Here is a 20,466-nt window from a genome sequence, read left to right as displayed (position 1 = left end):
CCCTTCCAAATTGTGGAGGTGATATATATATATATATATGTGTGTGTGTGAAATTGCAGAGTCATGAAAATTTATTATTTTAATCTTAATCACTCTATTATTATGTTCTCTGCCTGCCAACCATCTCCTCCAGGATTTACTCCAGCACTCCCACCCCCTGAATTGCTTCATAGAGTTGCCACCCAAAAAGAAAAATCAGGCTGCCCCTGAAATATTCATTTCTTGTTCCTCCCAAAATGTGGAATTACTCCAAAAATTACCCAGGAGTGAGGCCCAGGAGTTGGGCAAGATTTGGTTCTGGGCCAGTAATGGCCTTTGTAGACATCAAAATTGTTACAATTTTGAAGTTTTATCTCATGACCCTTCAGGAGTTTGATGCCATTTGGAAGGGTGGACAGATCTGAAATATTCTACTTTGAAGTCATGACTTTTTATCTATAGAAGAGTTGTATTATGTCTTTTTTTATTGTTTCTTCTGAAACCACTGCGATTGGACTTACAGAGCCTGATCTTGCACCACTGAAGTCCATTCCGGTGGGAGCTGGTTTATAGCAACCAAGGTACCTGACATTTGAGGCAGAGGGATATGATTGTTCCAGGAAAAAAAAACCTTAGAATTCTTTAAAATATTCCTGAAATTGTGTGTGTGTTTTTGGCAACATATGTGACACATACAGGTAGTACAGGGGTTGTATTAAGGTTTTATTTGAATGTATTTGGGGTGGCATGCTAGGTGTAAATCAGGCTTCCCAAATTCATACTGAGAACAGTGAGTGATGTTACATAAACATACTGATGTTTATGTAACATCACTCTATCGTGTATTGTGTATATTTATATATGAATGAGAGGAAGGGAGAGAGCATATTTGTTGTCTCTTATATTCACTCTTTAGGAGATTTTCAAATGTTTGTTTAGTTTAATTTTTTACACCTTCAATCTTACTATTAAAATCACCCCACTCTCTTTTGAAGTGGCTGTGGATAGGGAAATTATTACATTTATCTGACCAGAGAGGCTCGCTCTTGTGTATATTTTAATATTTCCTTTTGTCCGATTTAGTTTCCATAAAAGGAAAATTTCTTTAAGATATATGGTAAACAAGCAGTGAAACTGACATATTGTTTGACAAGCAGCAGATAAAAACACTTTATTACAAATATTATTCCCCCCTCCCCCCAAGTATTTGATTTAAATAAAGGGTCAGCTCACCAGGGAATTTTATCATTGGTGGTCTCATACACATGTAGCATACTTAAATGTGGAAGCTTTTATTTAGATTACTGTATACACTGTTTATGCTCAGTAAGACTTTGGAATAGTTCCCTTCCTCTTTTAATAGTATAATGATAACCTTTAGGTTTCACTGGTGAAAGTTCTTGAAAATACACTAAAAAGCAAAATTTTCAAGTGGGCTTTAAATAAAAAACAAACAAAAAACCAATCGCTGCTTTATTAACAAATTTTACATTTGGCTAATCAAATTTGTGGATTGCTGAATCATGATGTTCTATCTTGTACAGATTACTCATAATGCATATAATGTTTTTTTCTCCAAATTGATCTTAATGTATGGGAGTAGACCTCAGCACTTTCTACACTGGTTCATAGCATTACAAGTAGCTTCCCGTTTTTTTTATTGTCATTGGGAGTGATGAATTCTTGTTCTCTTTTGCAAAGCTGTCCTTCCTGTTTTTGACTTTCATTAGCTGGTGCCTGGAAAATACTGGTATTTCTTTTCAGCTGCACTGGAACTCCATAAACATTTAACCTGAAGGGCACAGTATACCTTTGGGAAATGCTGATTGGAAGATTAGAGCATGCTGAAACTGGAATGTCCACAGCTTTAGCACTGTCCAGATCTGATGTCTACAAAAATAAGAGCCAGGAAAAAACTGCACCATTTCATTAAGACACTGGATAAAATACTGATTTTCAAGTCAACAGATTTCATGTGTTCATAAAAGCGGGCAACTAGAACTAGTACCATCTGATGACACTGTCTATATATAGTACAGCATCTAACAGCTGATGTTCTCAAAATTATTTAGAAAATTCCTTATCGCTCCCCTCTCAGATACGTAAGTAGAATCATCCCCATTTTACAAATGGAATCACAGATAGGTGAAATGACTTGTCCAAGGTCACACAATGTGTATCTGGTAGAGCTGAGGTTACAACCCAGAATATCTGACTCCTAGTCCTGTGCTCTAATCCCTAGACAATACTCTATGTTAAGTATAACTAATAGTGCTTGTATTTTTAGTAGTTAAAATGCTGATTTAGTGATGGTTTTGAAAGATTTGATCTTGGAAGTCAAAACCAGGTTGTCTAATCTTTTGAATAATAAAAAAAAATGTTGACAATCTGTTTATTGCTCTTAAGTGCTGATGTTATATTAGTGGAATAACTGAGAAAACAGTGATTGCAATGCTGTTTGCCGAGAAGCAGGGATTTGGGGTTACTGATGTATAGATGGATGCAGCAGCTTCCAGAAAAATGACATGTTCATGGAAATGATGTAGTTGTTCATGTTTCGGAGATTAGCACTGAACTGCTTTGAGTGTTGATTGTTGAGAGGGGTTCCTGGCCCCTTTGATAACAAAGTGTTATCCTTAGCTCTTAGCAAGCAAGAGATTCCACCTCACAGTTTGAACCAGAGTTTCTGTTCATGATAGTGTGGTGGAGATAAAAAGAAAAGGAGTACTTGTGGCACCTTAGAGACTAACCAATTTATTTGAGCATAAGCTGGTTCTCATGGGTGACTTCAATTTTCCTGATATCTGCTGGGAGAGCAATACAGTGGTGCATAGACAATCCAGGAAGTTTTTGGAAAGTGTAGGGGACAATTTCCTGGTGCAAGTGCTAGAGGAGCCAACTGGGGGGGAGCTTTTCTTGACCTGCTGCTCACAAACCAGGAGGAATTAGTAGGGGAAGCAAAAGTGGATGGGAATCTGGGAGGCAGTGACCATGAGTTGGTTGAGGTCAGGATCCTGACACAGGGAAGAAAGGTAAGCAGCAGGATACGGACCTTGGACTTCAGGAAAGCAGACTTCGACTCCCTCAGGGAACAGATGGGTAGGATCCCCTGGGGGACTAACATGAAGGGGAAAGGAGTCCAGGAGAGCTGGCTGTATTTCAAGGAATCCCTGTTGAGGTTACAGGGACAAACCATCCTGATGTGTCGAAAGAATAGTAAATATGGCAGGCGACCAGCTTGGCTTAACGGTGAAATCCTAGCGGATCTTAAACATAAAAAAGAAGCTTACAAGAAGTGGAAGGTTGGACATATGACCAGGGAAGAGTATAAAAATATTGCTCGGGCATGTAGGAATGTTATCAGGAGGGCCAAATCGCACCTGGAGCTGCAGCTAGTGAGAGATGTTAAGAGTAACAAGAAGGGTTTCATCAGGTATGTTGGCAACAAGAAGAAAGCCAAGGAAAGTGTGGGCCCCTTAATGAATGAGGGAGGCAACCTAGTGACAGAGGATGTGGAAAAAGCTAATGTACTCAATGCTTTTTTTGCCTCTGTCTTCACGAACAAGGTCAGCTCCCAGACTGCTGCGCTGGGCATCACAACATGGGGAATAGATGGCCAGCCCTCTGTGGAGAAAGAGGTGGTTAGGGACTATTTAGAAAAGCTGGACGTGCACAAGTCCATGGAGCCGGACGAGTTGCATCCGAGAGTGCTAAAGGAATTGGCGCCTGTGATTGCAGAGCCATTGGCCATTATCTTTGAAAACTCGTGGCGAATGGGGGAAGTCCCGGATGACTGGAAAAAGGCTAATGTAGTGCCAATCTTTAAAAAAGGGAAGAAGGAGGATCCTGGGAACTCCAGGCTAGTCAGCCTCAGCTCAGTCCCTGGAAAAATCATGGAGCAGGCCCTCAAAGAATCAATCCTGAAGCACTTACATGAGAGGAAAGTGATCAGGAACAGTCAGCATGGATTCACCAAGGGAAGGTCATGCCTGACTAATCTAATCGCCTTCTATGATGAGATTACTGGTTCTGTGGATGAAGGGAAAGCAGTGGATGTATTGTTCCTTGACTTTAGCAAAGCTTTTGACACGGTCTCCCACAGTATTCTTGTCAGCAAGTTAAGGAAGTATGGGCTGGATGAATGCACTATAAGGTGGGTAGAAAGTTGGCTAGATTGTCGGGCTCAACGGGTAGTGATCAATGGCTCCATGTCTAGTTGGCAGCCGGTGTCAAGTGGAGTGCCCCAGGGGTCGGTCTTGGGGCCAGTTTTGTTCAATATCTTCATAAATGATCTGAGGATGGTGTGGATTGCACTCTCAGCCAATTTGCGGATGATACTAAACTGGGAGGAGTGGTAGATACGCTGGAGGGCAGGGATAGGATACAGAGGGACCTAGACAAATTGGAGGATTGGGCCAAAAGAAATCTGATGAGGTTCAATAAGGATAAGTACAGGGTCCTGCACTTAGGACAGAAGAACCCAATGCACAGCTACAGACTAGGGACTGAATGGCTAGGCAGCAGTTCTGCGGAAAAGGACCTAGGGGTGACAGTGGACAAGAAGCTGGATATGAGTCAGCAGTGTGCCCTTGTTGCCAAGAAGGCCAATGGCATTTTGGGATGTATAAGTAGGGGCATAGCGAGCAGATCGAGGGACGTGATTTTCCCCCTCTATTCGACATTGGTGAGGCCTCATCTGGAGTACTGTGTCCAGTTTTGGGCCCCACACTACAAGAAGGATGTGGATAGAGTCCAGCGAAGGGCAACAAAAATGATTAGGGGTCTGGAACACATGACTTATGAGGAGAGGCTGAGGGAACTGGGATTGTTTAGTCTGCAAAAGAGAAGAATGAGGGGGGATTTGATAGCTGCTTTCAACTACCTGAGAGGTGGTTCCAGAGAGGATGGTTCTAGACTATTCTCAGTGGTAGAAGAGGACAGGACAAGGAGTAATGGTCTCAAGTTGCAGTGGGGGAGGTTTAGGTTGGATATTAGGAAAAACTTTTTCACTAGGAGGGTGGTGAAACACTGGAATGCGTTACCTAGGGAGGTGGTAGAATCTCCTTCCTTAGAAGTTTTTAAGGTCAGGCTTGACAAAGCCCTGGCTGGGATGATTTAATTGGGGATTGGTCCTGCTTTGAGCAGGGGGTTGGCCTAGATGACCTTCTGAGGTCCCTTCCAACCCTGATATTGTATGATTCTATGATAAGCTTTTGTGAGCTACAGCTCACTTCATCGGATGCATACTGTGGAAAATAAAGAAAATGTTTTTATACACACAGACCATGAAAAAATGGGTGTTTATCACTACAAAAGGTTTTCTCTCTCCCTACCCCACTCTCCTGCTGGCAATAGCCCATCCAAAGTGATCACTCTACCTACAATGTGCATGACAATCAAGGTGGGCCACCTCCAGCACAAATCCAGGCCCTCTCCCCATCCCCCGCAAAACCCACTCCCCCGTTGGCAATAGCCCATCCAAAGTGATCACTCTCCTCACAATGTGCACGACAATCAGGTTGGGCCACCTCCAGCACAAACCCAAGGTTCAGCAAGAACGTCCGAGGAATGGTGGGGGGGAAGGAACAAACAAGGGGAAATAGGCCACTCTCTACAATGGATCAACCATTCCCAGTCTCCACCCAAGCCCAAGTCAACTGCATCCAATCCACAAATCAACTCCAACTCAGCAGTCTCTTGCCGGAGTCTGCCCTCGAAGCCTTCCCGTTGAAGGACAGTCACCCCGAGACCAGAAACCGAGTGACCAGAGAGACCGAAGTGCTCTCCGACCGGTCCACAAATGCCACAGTTCTTGACATCTGATCTGTGTCCAATGGGGGAGTGGGTTTTGGGGGGTGGGGTGGAGAGAGGGCCTGGATTTGTGCTGGAGGTGGCCCACCTTGATTGTCGTGCACATTGTAGGGAGAGTGATCACTTTGGATGGGCTATTGCCAGCAGGAGAGTGGGGTGGGGGGAGAGAAAACCTTTTGTAGTGATAAACACCCATTTTTTCATGGTCTGTGTGTATAAAAACATCTTTATTTTCCACAGTATGCATCCAATGAAGTGAGCTGTAGCTCACGAAAGCTTATGCTCAAATAAATTGGTTAGTCTCTAAGGTGCCACAAGTCCTTTTCTTTTTGCGAATACAGACTAACACGGCTGTTATTCTGAAACCTGTGGTGGAGATGTAACTTCTTTTTGTGAGACTGTAGGAAAGGTAATAGGTTTGATTTGCATGGTCAGTGGTATAACTGGCTTAATTAGTATTAGCACTGTGCTTAGCAGCATATTGTTTAAAGCTGTAGCTTCCTATTAGAAAAAAAGTAAACTTTGATGGCTTATTCCTGAGTTTCTGGCTTCAGAACGGAGGCTACAGGCCATCTGTAAGATGTCAACTAAAAAGGGGAGATGGGCTTGTAACTTGAGAACCCTAGCTCCTCTCCCCCCAAAAAATGCAGGGGAGGGGCAGATGAGAGGAATAATTGTGCCTGCTAGTAATTAGCATTTGCTATTTTTCCTAAATTTATGAATGGATGTTTAGTGCTCACAAGTGAGAAACCAAGAGGCTTGGCTAGAGACAGGCATGTTGCAAGTTTCCACCATCCAGTTCTACTGCTGTACCTCAATGTTGACCTATAATACCTCTGCTACTCTAATTCAAGGTTTTTCAAATGCAGCCACCGGGAGATTTTCTTATGGCCACAGCCTCCTGGGTGTGATGGGGGAAGGAGCGGCCCCTCCCCCGGAGCCGCCAGCAGTGGTTTGGCCCTGTCCCCCTCTGGAGCTGCAAATGCCAGAGGAGCAGGCAGCCGGGTAAGTTCCCCACCTTCCCAGGAAAGGTGGGGCTTGGTCTTCCAGCTTCAGCCCTGGGAGGCGAGCTGCAGGCTACGGCTGTGTGGCATCGGGCTCTGTCCCCCACCTGTGGTGGGGCTTTGGGCTCTGGCACTGGGGTCACCACCTCTCGATTGCTTCTGGCCCCCACTGTGTCCTCCAGCTCCGGACCCTGGCTACAGGGCTTTGGGCCCCCACCACCTCCCCCCGTACCCTCCAAATTCCCTTACCATCTGTCACGGCGTCCCTGGGCGATGCTCTGGAACTGCTCCCTATGAAGCCAGTCAGGACTTTGGTGAGGTCTCCTCTCTGTGAGCAGACTGTCTGCAGGGCAAAAAGCTTGCACGGCTTCCACCTTCCTGGGTCTGACCTTGGAGCATTCAGCATCCTCTGCCCCTCCATGCGCTTCCCACAGCGAGTCTGCTCAGGCGGGGTCCTGTGGAAGCCAGAGGGTCCTGCACCCCAACTTCACAGTCAGACGTGACTCTCAGCCAGCCAGTAAAACAGAGGTTTATTAGATGACAGGAACACGGTCTAAAACAGAGTTTGTAGGTACAGAGAACAGGACCCTTCAGCCGGTTCCATTCTGGGGGGCAGTGAGCCAGACAACCGTGTCTGCGCTTCATTCCTCCTCTCCAGCCAGTCCCAAACTGACTCCCCTTCCAGCCCCTCCTCCTCTGGGCTTTGTCCCTTTCCCAGGCCAGGAGGTCACCTGATTCCTTTGTTCTCCAACCCTTTCGCTGTCACCTTACGGGGGAGGACCAGGCCATCAGTTGCCAGGAGATAGAGTGTCGGCCATTTATGTACACTGGCCCTTTGCTCTGCAACAATTACACCCCCTTATCCCACCACCTAGAGACTTAAGAAATGCATAGGGGAAACTGAGGCACCCCTACAGTATTCAGAGGAAACATTACGAACAGTCCCACTTCATCACGCCATCCCCCCTGTTCCCTACCGCCTCCCCATCCAGGGCTTAATTTGTCTCCCAGCTTGCCAGGGCTGGGTAAGTTTGCTGTGAAAAGTGGTATTTGTATGTTTGTTAATATCACTTTTCACTGCCTCCCAAATAGCTAGCAAGTGTTCTGCTGTGAAACGTGGTATTAACAAATATCGCTTTTCACAGAAGCAGACTTACTAGCTAGCAAGTCACCAAAAACAAAAAACCAAAAAAACCAGTAACCAAAAGGCAAAATAAATAACAAAAAAGTCAAGAACATCAAAGCACCTTATTTGTGTTTCTATTCTGTTTAGATCCAGTAAAGAAGAGAGACAAATGTACATTATATTTATTATTGAAGCCTGCAAAAAACCCCCAAACCCATACATAAATAAATTACTATGATTTGTACATGTATATGTGAATATTTATTTGTTTTTCCTAAAGTTAATTAAGTATTTTAGGAAAAATTATCAGAGCGGCCAGCAGCAAGAGTTGGCCACCAAAAATATTGCTGTGAGAACCTTGGATCTCTGGAGCAGAGAGACTGCCAGTAGTGACTGACTAATGCTTTTGCTGTGTTACGGCCTCTTAGTGAGACTAGACTATTTCTCCCAAACTCCATTTCCACGTGTAATCCAAAATGGGATAAAAACAACGAGGAGTCCTTGTGGCTCCTTAGAGATTAACAAATTTATTTGGGCATAAACTTTCGTGGGCTAAAACCCACTTCATCAGATGCATGGAGTGAAAAATACAGTAAGTAGTGTGTGTGTGTGTGTGTGTGTGTGTATATATGTATATATATGTATATATATATATATATATATATATATATATATATATATATATAAAAAGATGGGAGTTGCCTTACCAAGTGTGGGGGGCAGTGCTAACGAGGCCAATTCAATTAAAGTGGAAATGGCCTATTCTCAACAGTTGATTACTTTTGTAGTGCTAACGAGGCCAATGCAATCAAGGTGGACATCACCCATTTCCAACAGTTGACAAGAAGGTCTGATACACCTTCTTGTCAACTGTTGGAAATGGGCGACGTCCACCTTAGGTCGTGATTTGTATTGTGTTGCTTTGTGCAGATGGAGCTCAGGCAGAACAATGAGAATCAGAGTAGCAGGCAGTGGAGCTATTAAGAGGCCACCTGTTGGGGTGGGTGTGAACTGGCTGGGCAGCTGCATTTGGGAAGAAGGTCAAGAACTTGTAAAATGTGAATGTAAATGAGGAGCCCTGACAAATGATGTCCTCAGCCTATGTGCTGTGGGATTGAGCAATCCAGCCAAAATGTGGATTATTTTTTAAGAAATGTTCTTGTAGATTAGCTAAAGGAAAGGTTTTAATAATAAAAATGCAGTTTCGGGAAAAGATTTCTCTAAACTTGCTGTGGATAAACCCGTGCTGGAAATAAGAATTGCATCTGAGATGAAATAGAGAAAAGAAAGTAATACAAACAAAAATGACCAATTTGTATTTAATGAAAGAAAAAACATTTTGCTTTCCCTGTGATTCAAAGGACTTAGTGTCATCGGTGAGAGGAGGGAGGAAACCACCCAATGCACAACTTTCATCAGTGCAGTGGAGTTCAGAAAGGCTTTCAACAAATGCTGTGCAGCCAAAATGATTTGTCATCTGCTGCTCAAGGAAATCTAATTTTCCTTCTGATTATGTTGGACCAAGTGAATGATGATGGTGCTCTTGTTTTTAATTGTCATTGAATTTCAAAGTGAAAACGGATCCTTTTTTATATCCCTTTTTCAAGTTTAACTTTTGTGGGTAAGGATGAGACTAGCAATATTTTTTTTATTGACTTAGTTTTAAAAACAAAACAATAGCATTCCATTTGAAATCAGATCAATGTTCAGCTTAGTTGACTTGCATATTTAGCTGTAGTCCACTTAAAAAGTAAAAAACAGAGGAGAGAATTTCTTAGCAGTTCGCCCTCCTCTCCCCCCCAGTTGTTTAACTGCAAAGAGTACATGAACATTGCAGGAAACTGTAGTAACAATGCCTTGCATAGTGACAGGTTTCAGAGTAGCAGCCGTGTCAGTCTGTATTCGCGAAAAGAAAAGGAGTACTTGTGGCACCTTAGAGACTAACCAATTTATTTGAGCATGAGCTTTCGTGAGCTACAGCTCACTTCATCGGATACATCCGCATATTGCATCGGATGCATCCGATGAAGTGAGCTGTAGCTCATGAAAGCTTATGCTCAAATAAATTTGTTAGTCTCTAAGGTGTCACAAGTACTCCTTTTCTTTTTGTAGTAACAATAATACCCAGCCCTTACATAACACTTTTCATCTGCCTCTTTCAAAGCACTTTACCAAGGTGGGGAAGCCTTATTGGCCCCATATTCAAAATGATGCTGAGGCATGGTGTGGCGAAGTGACCTGCCACGGCTACACAGTGAGTTAGTGATAGAGCTGGGCTCCAAACCTGGTGCCCTGTCCACTGGGCATGTGGACTCCTCATTGATAAGTGTTTGACCCTGCAGCTGAAACAGTGTCTGGTGTACCTGACACATTCAGAGATGGGCACGCTCTGGTTAGTGACTGCTGGCATTGTGCCAGATTTGATCCTGAGAACAAAAGTCTTTTAAAAAGGGGATGAATTCTGCTGTCTGTTACACTAGTGTAAATCCAGAGACTCCTCTCTTGTCAGTGGAGTGACTCCAGATTTGCACCAATGGAAACTCATATACCTTTTCAGATGGGATTATGTGCACCTTTGTATTGGCCTCCAGCTGCTTGCAAAGGGGCACAGTAGGACTATTGCTACATCTCCAGCCAGCCCAACGACATTCTGTTGGGAAACGGAGCATCTTTGGTAGTGCTGGTCTGGTCTGTCCCCTCTGCCCTTTACCATAAGAGAGCACAAGCACTGGCATTTGGGGTGCTTTGTGTATAAGGTGCAGAGGGAAGGAAGGGAAGTCCTCTCTGAGTCCCCAAACTCAGGCCAGGTCTACGTTGCAAATTTATATTGTTATAGCGACATCGCTCAGGGGTCTGAGAAGTCCACCCCCCTGAGCGATTTAGTTCTATCGATCTAACCCCTGATGTAGACAGTGCTGTTGATGGGATTGTTTCTCCTGTTGACAGAGCTACTGCCTCTAGGAGAGGTGGATTAATTGTGCCGATGCCCTCCTATTGGCGTAGTAGCGTCTTCACTAACGCGCTGCTACAGTGACTCAGCTGCGTAGCACTGCTGAAGCACTGTGCCTGAAGACAAGCTCTTACATTTCATATCAGCTGAGGAGTAGCAACATTTCTGACCTCTTAGTTTACAACTGTGTCTATCAAAACAACAAACCAAAACCCAACAACAACAAAAGGTGGTAGCAGCAGTGGAGCAGGGTCCTGACTGTAGAGTGAAAACCAGCCGGAATGGTGTCATTCTTTGTGATAGAGCTGGGCTCCAAACCTGGTGCCCTGTCCACTGGGCATGTGGACTCCTCATTGATAAGTGTTTGACCCTGCAGTTAGTACGGAACCTAGAGAGTGGGGCCCTAACCCAGATTAGGGCCTCTAGGTGCTACCATAACATAAATAATAAGTTCTTCTGTACTTTACAAATCAGTTTATCTAAGTAATGGCAATATCATTTATTTTCCATTCCACTTGGTATAAACAGGTACAGCTTCAATTAATTACACCCCCTGTGGATCTGCCTCCTCCCCCCCCCCCCCCCCGTGTCCAAATACTTTTGGCCAAATTCATCCCAAGGGTAGCCCTCTGTGCTTCCATGGAGTAACACCAGGGATAGATTTCGGCCACTAGATATCCCACCTTTCATGTTACCAATGAACAATGTGGAATTTACTTCTCTAGTAGCCTGCCTTTGGAAGGGAGTACTCAAAACAATAGCTGGTTGATTTTTAAATAAAGTTGATTGTGTAGATGGAATAAAAATCAATATTTCATCACCAATACATCATGCTAAACAAAGGACCAGTCCTGCAAACTGTTAGCAGCACTGCAGACATCTTTATTCCCTCCCTCATTTAGTTATATGGACTATGTTTTGTGATTGTTTGACCTATTAAATGCAAAATTAGCAACTTAAAAATTAAGAACTGTTTTTAATTTTTTATTAATGAAGTGCCTCATTGTATTTTAATAATATTTTGAAAACATTAATGTTCCTGCCACTGTAGTACTTACCCAGGCAAAATTCCCATTGGGTTATGACTACAGGTTTGGATTCCCAAAGAGATTTTTTTTTAGTATTTTTATTTTTCTTGTATGGTTGATGTTTTATGTACCATGAAGAAGAAGATGGTTGAACAGGCTTGGCTTTGGATAATACAGAATTGTGGCTTATTCATTTTCATGAATATTTGATGAAACTGTCCAGTTTCATCATAATATGTCTTCAGATAACGCATCCCATGTGTGTAACAGCTGCACCACTTTCTCCGTTTGACATCTACAGTATTTTCTTTTGTCTGGCTCATGTGAACATTGGTTGTGTTTTGGTGGGATGTGGGAGGGAATGAGGTGAAAAAGCCTGGGACATCCGGGATGATCCTGAAGCCCATGAAACTGGACAGCTAGCAGTGTGTATAGAATACTCTTACAGGTTTGCTTGGACAGCTACCTCAAAAAAGGATGATCCTGGGAAAACTGGACAGTTGGCAACTCTAAATGAGTATGTCTAAGGAGGTTGTATGGAGGAAAATATTAACAGGAACATGTTAAAAGAAAAGATTTTAATAGTTTTGTTCAGTTTTACTTTCATATCTGAATGTTACTTTGAAAACTATCTGGTTTTGTACAATGGTTTTGTACAAATACGGTGGTCGTCATGAAAATGTCATCATTTACTCATGTAACCACAGTGGTATCTGAATATTGCAGTTTTTCCAATTCTAAGAACAGGAAAAAAATGTATCATCTCAGATCCCACAGGGTGGAATTTGATCTTAAATGCTTGGTTTTCATTGGCAACCACTGTAATTCTGTTAGAAACATTAATAAGATTTTTTTTGTCCTGAGAATGAGTCTCAATTTCTCCTCTCCTCAACAATAATTCAATAACAGAAAAACAGTGAAAAGAAATAATCAGATAAGTATTACCTATATTACCTAAAGTTTAAACAGTAGTTTCATTCTCCTGACAAGTTTAAGCCGCAGCCTGCAAAGACTTATGCACTTGCTTAACTTAAAACTTTGAACTCATCAGGACTATTCACATGGTTAAAGTAAGCATGTCTGTAGGTCCTTGTAGGATCCAAGCTTTATTTGTGATTGACTGACTGAATCCTGGGTTCTAATTTATTTTTCCTGCATTTCTTTTTTTAAAAAATGACTAATTTTTCTTTGATGGAAGCAATGTCTGTGATTACCTTGAACCCTGCTTGTGAAGGACATGTTGCTAGTGCATTCAGTGGTTTTAAAATAGCCTTATTAGTTACCTAAAGGTACAGGTACAAGTACAAAAGTAAAAATATCAGTTTACCTCAATGTAGCTCAAACACTGAGCTGGATTGATACTTGACAGAGAAACTCAAACAGGTGTTGTGAGGGTTGGAACAAAAATCTCCTTTTCACATATCTGACCTTTTCAACTAGTATAAAACCAAAACCAGTTTCATGAAGGTGAATGAAAAATGGAAAATATGATAAAATAGAACAGATTTTCTTTTAAAAGAAACTGGATTGTAATTTAAGATCCAGGTTTGTGCTTTTTTCCAGGGCCAACTCATGGGTTCCCTACACATTGCTTCCTCAGACAGCTCTCTGGCTGAAGTCAGTGAGAGTTTTGCTTGAGGAAGGACTGAGAGCCAGATTGGACCTTATGTAGGGAAACCTGCACAAGGGCCAGGAAACCCCACGTTTTAGCTCATAAAATTTCTGACTCATAATTGAGGCATCAGACTAGATTTGGCCACTCAGAGGGCCGGATAGTTCCTGGCTTGAGTATTAGGAGGTAGGAGAGTGTAAGCAGCCTTCTCCAGTCCTTTGCACACCTCATGGAAGAGGAGGGATAGTCACAGTCCTGATGCTTAGGAGCCACAGAGACTCGTTCCCTGCTAGTGCCTGAGGGGTGGGGGTGCACAAGTAGCTCTGTGTGGGATGGGGAGGAAGTAGACGATGACCATCCGCCCCAGTATCTGGTGGAGCTGGCCATGTACACCAGGGGGAGCAGGCTGCACTATCCTAAGGTCCTCCCGTTTGCACTAGGGAGCTGAGGAACAATCCTTCCTGAGCGCCCCCTGGAGCGACTCTGCACTGTCCCCTACCCAGGGCTGTGGCTCATACCAGTCTGGCCCAGAGTGAGGAGGGGCAAGACCAGCCTCACACATGGATCCTGTGAGCCATAGAGAAAATCTACCGAGCCAGCCATAGAAGCTGGATATTTACTTGTAGACTCAATGCCAGTCAGTTACTCCTTGGGCACCTCTCCGTCATGAGCTACTGCACAGTGGCCTTGCTGCTGTTTAAGAAGCTCTCCCCTGGTGGAATGGGAGGTACTATGTAGAGGGGGGACAGTGAGGAATAGAAGGTTGGTAGGTTTAGCATTATCTTTTGTGAAGAATCTCTGTGAGTGTTAGGTAGACTAATACTGCAGAGAACAGCCATTTCCTGGCCTCTTAATCCCTCACAGAAGAGCCTTGATCCTGAGGGCTTGAAGCACAGAAGGCTTCTGCAGGATCAGAGGGGAAGGGAAGTGCATGCTACAGAGAAAATGTTTCCCCTTTCCCAACCTGAAACCATCCCTACCTCCAAGGTAGTTTCTGCCAGGTTAGGCTGACCCACTCAACTTAGTGAAAGGAAGCATAGAGAGAGCAAATTTTGCCTACCGGGCTTGATCCTCAGAGGTACTGAGCATCCACAATTAAGTTCAAGTAAATGGTAGCTGACGATGACTGGTACCTCCTGAAATCCAAGTCCCTAGAATCTGGCTGTGGGCAAAAAAGCTACTCAGTGTTCAAATGCTGGTGTCTTCTAATTTATTTCCAGTTTCCTTGAGACAAAATTCAAAAATTGTGGCTTTATTTAAACCTGGATGGATTTAAAAAAAAATGTTTTTGGTGTTTTTAGCCACCACTCCAGTACTGAAAATATAATAATCGTCATGATTTGTAACCAGTTAAATGAAGTGGTTGCTGGTTTTGTTGTGCTTTCTGCTCTTGCACAACCACACAGTAGCTCTGCAGTCTGGTTAAGAGAGTATTCCCAGACACTGTTCTATATACTCCTGCTGACTTTGATTATGCAATTTTTAACAGCTTTTCATTATTATTATTTAATCATTTCATTTAAAGAAAATATAGAGGTAAGGAAAAATGTTCATGGCTGTGTTTGTTTGTTTCTTTTCTCCAACAATCTCCTGAGAGTCTGATTCTGATGTAACTCATTCTGGCTTTTTACACCAGTGTAACTTTATTTTCTGTAGTGGAGTTACTTTTGATTAACATCTGTTTAGACAAGATTGGACCCTTGATCTAAAGTAATTAATTTAAATAGGAGGTAATGTGCATTTTTGGGAATACGAGAGTCTGTTAATAAGGACTGATTTTTGTCTTATGAAACGTCAAACCCTGTTATCCGTTTTGATTTGTTTGGGAGATAAGGCTATAGCTGGCAACTATTAATTTATAAAGAATTCTTATGAATGTTGGAGCCTCTCTGTATTTTCCTCCCACTCCTGGATTCCCTTTCCTTTGTGTAACCCACACCCACTTGTTTGTTCTGGTTTCAGTCAGTTCAGAGTAATGCATCACTGTGCTGCATCTAGCAATATACAGCTTTCCTTAATATCTCAAATTCATCCTAGATGTAACTCTGTTGAAGTCCATGGAGTTACACCAAAGTTTAATTGGCTCATTGTGTTTGTAGTAAGTTACAGAAACACTTATCCTAAGGTGTAATAAGCTTCAGGATCACAGGCCTGGTTTAACTCAAAGGCCATATTCAGGTTTTTGTTACTTTCATGTGTATCTGTTCCCAGAATTATCTCAGGATTGGATATTCCCCCAAAATGTGATAGTAATTGTCTAGTTCTTTCCCCACCCATATGCACTGCAATCACTTCTTTTAGTCTTGTGCTTCACAGGGTTATGAAATAATCTGATAGTAGCTACCAATGAAGTGAACAAGAAAGGCACAAAGAACTTTTGTGCTACATGCCTTCTGTCATGTGTTTTGGTACATTCAGCAGCTTTCAAGAATGTGGAGCCTTTATTTTAAATTAGTATTTCGGTTCCTCTTTAAATGAGTACTTTGTCCTTCCTGGATAAAGTCAGATAGTATCTGATAATTTACACTGGAAGAATCTAGCACCAGGATTAATATTCTTAACCTCTTTTGTGTTTGGGATGAGGTGCATAGAAATTTATTGTGGTAGGTGCCTAGTGGCACCCAACAGAATTAATTTTGAAAGGCAGTTTCCATTTTGATATTCAGAAAAGATGTTCCTGCTGCTGGTTCATGCTATAAAGTTCATTTGAGCCTATGCAACTCAAGTAATTCAGCCAGGCCAAATTTGGCTTTATACTACACCATACAATTCACCTAATGTATCCCTATTGAATATGGTTTATTTAGTTCTGTTCTTTCTCTGTTTTGGGTGGATTGCATTAAGATTTTTGGTCACTCATAATTCTTCTCTTGATATTTATATCTTGCATATGAGCCACGAGAATGAGTAAAGGATTAGAAAACATGCCTCATAATGATAGTCTCAAAGAGCTCCATATATGTAGCATAACAACGAGAAGGTTAAAAGGGAGACTTAATATTCATCACAGTCTATAAGTAGCTACACAGGGAACAACTATTTAATAATGGGCTCTTCAGTCTAGCAGAGAAAGATATAACATGATTGAATGGCGGGAAGTTGAAGCTAGACAAATTCAGACTGGAAATAACGTGTAACTTTTTGACAGTGAGGATAATTAACCATTGAAACAATTTACCAAGGGCTGTGGTGGGTTCTCCATCACTGACAATTTATAATTAAGAGTGGATGTTTTTCTGAAAGATATGCTGTAGGAATTATTCTGGGGAAGCTCTATGGCCTGTGATATATAGGAAGTCAGACTAGATGATCACAGTGGTCCCTTCTGGCCTTGGAATCTATGAATCTAGTTTGCGTATTTGTTTTACCATAGCACAGTGTCAATGTCTATATCTGTCTCCACTTCATATACATAGATTTGGCTATCTCACCATATAGGTCCCCAGTGAGAATTACTGAACTGACAAATCCTGCTCCTCCTCACACCCCTGTGAGCATTAGCTGCCTGAAAGGTGGTGGGATGGGGATAGGATCATGCCTCTTTTCCTTGCACCAGACATCACAGCTGACCAGGCAAGATAGGAGCATGTTGCACCTTCCCCAAGAGTGGTGTAGCTGTCGTGCTTGTGTGTACTGTCTGGCAGTCCACAGGAAGAATTCTGGTGTTAGTCCATCAGAATTGCTCCGGGGGGCTCTGTCTGCAACATGGCAGCTTGCGCCCCCTCTAGTGTCCCTGAGCACACCATGGCATGAGAGAGATTTGTCTGCACACATAGATCTGCTGCTGCTGTAGGCACCAACTCCATGGTGCCTACATCACCAGGGCTGGAGCTAAGCACCCACCAGCAGCTCCCCCCAGTGCCTCCCGCCCTCCGGCGGGCCCTGTGGATCAGCGCCTCCACCTCCCTCCCTGCGCCTCCCACCTGCCATGGATCAGCTGTTTTGCAGTGTTTAGGAGACTCTGGGGGGAGGAGGGAGGACGCGGTGTGCTCGGGGGAGGGGGTGGAACTGGGTGGGAAGAGGTGGGGCTGGGGTAGGGTTTTGAGGGGAGGGGTGAAGTGGGGGCAGGGCCTGGGGCAGAACCAGGGGTCGAGCACCCCCGGCACTTTGGAAAGTCAGCGCCTGTGCTTGTGATGTCTTCTCTTTTTATTTTTTTTTTTCAAATGTTCTGGTGTAGTATCATAAGTCACAGGTGGGCAAGAACAGTAGCATCCATCCCAGTGATAGGCTATAAAATTCAACACACTACTTTTTGTCTCCCTTTCCCCCCACCTTTTTTAAGGTCTCCCTACTTTAGCAGCTATGTGCTTTAGGCTGAGCCATTCTAGTTCCTAGATCAGAGAGGTACTGCTGAATCTGCTGTCCATTATCCTACTCAAGAGACCAAGGAGACTAGCTAATTCTGGCTGAATCCTTAAAATGGCTGAATCCTTTTGTGTCTAGGTGTTACTTCAAGATGGAGTCAGCCAAATTGGTCATTCTGGCAATCAGTCTTGGCAATTTTGCTAGCATTGCTGAATTTACAGGGCATCTGTTTATTTATTCCACTTGCCTGACGTCAGCACCACGAGCAAATATTTAACATAAGACCCTTTTACCTTCAAAACTGCACACTCCGTGCCACTCTGGCTTGCCAAAATATCAACAGTATTTACCCAGATAAAGATTGTAATAGAATCAGGCTTCGAAAAAGGAGGGACCAAGCCGTGATCTTGTATCTCTTTAATTTTAACTCGTTGGTATTCTCACGGTGCATGGATTTTTAATGGAGAGGTGCAATTATGAAAAAACGAACATAACATAATCGCAGGGTTTATACTAAAGCTTCTTAGAGCATTTTGTGCATTTCAAAGTACTCAATTAATTTATTTACTTTGGAAGAAGATGCACAGATCCAGATGTTCCTAGTATATGCTGGTACAACTTAGTGCCTCAAAAAAGGTTGCTTTAATTGCTGTTGACCTGATTAAATATGATTCCATTTAAAGTATTGATTGCCACACACTGATAATGTTTCTGTTTCATTTATTTAACTGTTACCCTCATTGAAATCATCCTCAAAACTTATTTCTTTTTTTCTGATGCCCAGAGGAAGGGAGCTTTAATGTATTTATTGGGAGGGAAAGGACTCTAGATTATCCCGTCTGGAAGGTTTCACAGTTGTCCTGTTTTCTCTGTGTCTGCCAGTCTTCTAGGTTATAAACTCTTTGTGAAAGGGGCTATCTTTATTTTTTGGTATTGTACAACACCAATCTCTTTGTCATTACTAACTGAATACATCGTTGAGTTATTGTATATCTCTGTATTTGCTACATAATATTATAGTGGAGTGTTTGAGTTACTGGAAGTTTAAATGAGCTGTCTTTTCAAAATGTTTTAAAGTTCCAAATCAATTATAGACTATATGGGATGATGTAAAATTTACAAATGGATACATTTGCAATCCAACCATGTCAAAACCAGCCCTTGGTTTACCTGTCACTGTGTGAGTTTGGGGTTCCGTTTCTCCTGAAGCAATATATAGACCGGCGATATATGGATTCTATAGCACCTAAGGCTCTACTCGTTGTCCATGTCTATCTACCACTTGCCATAATCATGCATGAGCATGGTTAGATGTTCATGAAGCCATCAACAGTTGCAAAAGAAGTACAGCACCCCGGTCTTGTATCTTAGCAGTTAAAATACCTTTATTCAGTTTTTCATGCTGTTTCCAGTATTGTTTTGTTGATAGTGCATTCTGCTGTTGCCTGGGACACAGTCACTGGTCTTGCTTCCTGGGTCAGCAGGAAATTACTTTCAAGTCAGCACACTGCTCCAGATGTTAGTCTCTAAGGTGCCACAAGTCCTCCTTTTCTTTTTGCGGATAGAGACTAGCACGGCTGCTACTCTGAAACCTGCTTCAGATGGGTGGCAGTACCACATAGGGGAGTGTTAGCTGTGATCTAGCAGACACCAAAGGGCCTTGATAACATTGCAGTTAGCAAAGCCAGATCAATTTCTGTGGTTCTTGGAGGTGCATCACCTTTCATACTCATTGCATGAACTCAAACTGTGACACAGCATTTTTTGTTTGTTGTTTTTCTTTTTTGAATGTATGCAAGTAACATTTTCACTGTGAGATTAGAGCTGGTTGAGTAACAGAAATAATGGGAACATTTGTTCACAAATTGTTCACTTTAAAAAAAAAAAAAAGCCAACTTTTGTAGTGACTATTTTTTGCAACAAATGGTTGTGCCAGCTCTATGAGAAACAATAAAACTTACTTCTACTAGAGGCCTCAGAGATTTGAGCACTAGTTCTGCAGCTTTTAAAGCTGTAAAATGATGGCCATCTTGGATGACCTCACAAAGGAAATATTCTGTCTTGTCCCTTTCTTGCCCCTTAGTTGCACTGACATTTTAAAACTTTAAACATTTAATTTTTGCAAGAAAAATAAATTAATGTTCATAATTTGCTCAGAGAAATGAAGCTTTGAGAGCTTAAAAAGGCCGTGAATAAAACATTCTCTTTTTGAGGTGTGTCCTCATCCAAGGTGGCCATCTGAAGTGATGTGTAGGAGGAAGAGAAGTAGGGTAGGTCTGGAGAATGGCCAGACGTTTGAAAGGACAGTGCAGTTAAATGGTCATTAGCAAAAAAATGATCAGTTTTTACACTTCTGAGTTTTTAGTGTTGCCAGTTTGTGCCATTTTATTGTAAGTGTCATGATATTTGGACTTTTTCTTAAAGCTTAGCTTTCATTTAAAAAAATAAACATTTCTAATCCTCAAGGTTGTGAAGTAAAGCTTGTAAACTTGTACTCCAGTGTACCCTAAAAGCTCCAAAACATGAAGGCAAATAGAAAGCACCCAAAATGTTAAAAATCTCATAATTTTAAAGTCAATCTCTTGGTATTTTGGGTCCTGACTCTTGAGTTTTGAACACTTGAAATTGGCAATAGTAATAATTACAGGGCG

The 20,466-nt window shown here is 42.4% G+C and overlaps 1 protein-coding gene and 1 long non-coding RNA gene across 3 annotated transcripts in view; one reads left to right on the top strand and one right to left on the bottom strand.

Annotated features, from left to right (window-relative positions):
* The window catches only part of SPTBN1 (spectrin beta, non-erythrocytic 1), a 220,065-nt gene that overhangs the window by 13,427 nt on the left and 186,172 nt on the right, over positions 1-20,466 (top strand). The gene's annotated exons all lie outside the window — the stretch shown is intronic.
* Positions 1,438-7,340, bottom strand: LOC142071456 (uncharacterized). Its single transcript, XR_012667485.1, has 2 exons — positions 7,044-7,340; positions 1,438-1,869 (listed from the first exon to the last, which is right to left on the bottom strand). It is a non-coding gene; the product is annotated as an uncharacterized LOC142071456 (long non-coding RNA).

Source organism: Caretta caretta, chromosome 3, assembly GCF_965140235.1.
Source record: "Caretta caretta isolate rCarCar2 chromosome 3, rCarCar1.hap1, whole genome shotgun sequence".
In the NCBI taxonomy this organism is placed as follows: Eukaryota; Metazoa; Chordata; order Testudines; family Cheloniidae; genus Caretta; species Caretta caretta.
This window is presented reverse-complemented; position numbering and strand designations above follow the sequence as displayed.